General features: G+C 47.8%; 1 non-coding gene across 1 annotated transcript; it reads left to right on the top strand.

Moving 5' to 3' along the window:
* The first annotated feature begins 1,206 nt into the window (after window positions 1–1,206).
* Window positions 1,207–1,281, top strand: Trnat-ugu. Its single transcript has one exon. It is a non-coding gene; the product is annotated as a tRNA-Thr (tRNA).
* The last annotated feature ends 1,387 nt before the right edge of the window (window positions 1,282–2,668 follow it).

The following is a 2,668-nucleotide window of genomic DNA, read 5'->3' on the forward strand; positions in this document are numbered from 1 at the left end:
CTATGGAATGAAAACTGAATCGCATCTAATCTATTCTGACGGCCGCTGAGAGCGCAAATCACGTTAGCCACCCCGTCCCGTGTGGTCTTTTCGTGAGGTCGGATATCCCGTCCGCGTCAACGTCGACGTCATCGTCAGCTTGGCCCGTCCCGTGTGAAGACGCCTTTACCAGGCACAGACGTAGGGTCCAGAGGATGTGGACGTGTGCCGGCAGGCAGATAGGCGGCTAACGGAACCGCCGCCTCCTTATCAGATTTGCTCGCAGATAGGAGCGACCTCCCCACTTACAAAGGCCGTGGCGAGGAAAGGAGAGGCCGCCTTCATCTCCCTCTGCAGTCACAAGAGCTGCCGCACGGTGTTCGTTTTCCTATACAACACGACTCATTTCCATTGTTTACTTTTATCTGCCCAGTATTCTGTTAAATTCTATCTGCCCAGTATTCACGCTTCTTTTTCATTTTTTTTATTTTTACCCGTTAAACACAGAGTGTTTCAGGAGGATTGTTCAATATTTTTATGAAGCCGTAGTATGGGCAAATTCGGGTCAAACACTCCATATAACACGGGTCAATTTTTTTTATACGTAACAGAGATACGTTTTCATTTCGCGTCATGGTACTCAAGTTGCTATAAATTTATTAACCGATTGCCCTTTTCGTTTTCACGTTGAATTTTAGTTTACATAGCCGAGTCTTTCAATTGTGATCGTGATTTGTCGGGCAATTCTACTGTACCGTTTAAGCATGACGCACATATTTACAATCGCTGAGTGTACCGATATGCTATTTGCGCGTGCGTTTTGTAATGCAAACACTGCTGATTGTGCTGCTCGTATAGAACACAGATTACTATTTCCTAACCACAGAGTACCAGATGCGATAGTATTTGCTCGTGTCTTCACTAAACAGCGTGAGACTAGCGCAGTGCCAAGAGGTCGTATTTCATACGAACGGGCAAATGAACAGAATGCGGATGCAGTAGGAAATTATATTCATTTGGTAGAATGCAGTCATTCAACGAGGAAACGCAGAATTTGTGGACGTATCGGTGTTCCAAATATCAGAATATGGTGGACATCGCGTATGACGGCCTCTTTCTGTTTTATTTACAGCGGATTCAACATCTTGGAGGAAGGGATAAGTTGGGAATGCGGGTCTCACGGGAGGCGTGCCAGAGACAAGTCCTTGCAGTCGCACTATCCTCTGTGTCCTCGGTGGCTCAGATGGATAGAGCGTCTGCCATGTAAGCAGGAGATCCCGGGTTCGAGTCCTGGTTGGGACACACATTTTCAACTGTCCCCGTCGACTTATATCAACGCCTGCATGGTTCATATGGCTCTGCTGACCACTATGCGACTTAACACCTGAGGTCATCAGTCCCCTAGAACTACTTAAACCTAACTAACCTAAGGACATCACACATATCCATGCCCGAGGCAGGATTCGAACCTGCGACCGTAGCAGTCGCGCGGTTCCGGACTGAAGCGCCTAGAACCGCTCGGCCACCGCGGCCGGCAGCCTGTATGCAGCTAGGGGTATTCATTTCATTGTAATTTCATAAAGGTAGACGTTGGAATTTTGCCGTTGGTCCACTGCAAATGCCGACTATTCCCATTGATACTATTTACTGACGAAGCCACCTTCTATCGTGTTGATGCCAACACCACTCGTAACTCACATCAGTGCTTCGAAGGCGACCCACATCGATTTGTGGGGAAGACACTTTCAAGAAAGTTTCTCTATAAATGTGTCGTGTGGTAACAAACGCAATCAGGTGACAGGGCCTGTTGCGTTATGTCATCGTCTCACAGGCCGTATTTATCTAGACTTTATTGGAAACGAGCTTCCAGCTTTATTGTCAGATTTTCCTTTGGTTACAAGAATGGGTGCGTTCCTCCAGCGTATTGTAATCCTCACGCAACATCATCTAGACCATACATTTCCTGCAAAGCAGACTGCCAGAAACGGTCACATTTGGTTGGTTGGGGGTAGCGGACTAAACAGCGAGGTCATGGCCCTTCGGATTAGGGAACAATAGTGCAGCAAATCGGCCGCGCCCTTTCAAAGTAACACCCCGGCAGTTGCTTGAAGCGATTTAGAGAAGTCACGGAAAACCTAAATCAGGATGACAGGACGCGGGTTTCAACCGTCGTCCTCCCGAATGCGAGTCCTGGCCACTGCGCCACCTCGCTCGGTATGGTCAGAAAGGTTCTTCTATTTTACCGCTCTACTTTTTTTTGGAGATTGTTGAAAGCCGGAGTCTACAAAGAAAATGGCTCTGACGTCGAAGATGCGCGAAGACTAACCTGCTCCCCACACCACCTTTCGCTGTACTTCCTGACTAGTGCAGCGTTCTATTGTGCAACACGGATTTACTACTGAAATTTCGGGACAGCACTTTTCACGTGGAGTCAGACAACATATTATTCCCGTCCACAACATGTCGCGTATTGACCACGAGGAGAAAATTCGAGAAATTAGAGCCAGTACAGAGGCTTACCAACAATCATTCTTCCCACCCACTATTCGTGAGTGGAAGAGGGTTGGAGGGATTAGATAGTGGTACGGAAAGTAGCCTCCGCCACACACCATTAGGTGGCTTGCGGAGTACGATGTAGATGTAGAACTATGACAGTGTTGGTGGATCTACTGTAAGAGCGGCAGGCTGC

This window comes from Schistocerca piceifrons, chromosome 10 (assembly GCF_021461385.2).
Source record: "Schistocerca piceifrons isolate TAMUIC-IGC-003096 chromosome 10, iqSchPice1.1, whole genome shotgun sequence".
Classification (NCBI taxonomy): Eukaryota; Metazoa; Arthropoda; class Insecta; order Orthoptera; family Acrididae; genus Schistocerca; species Schistocerca piceifrons.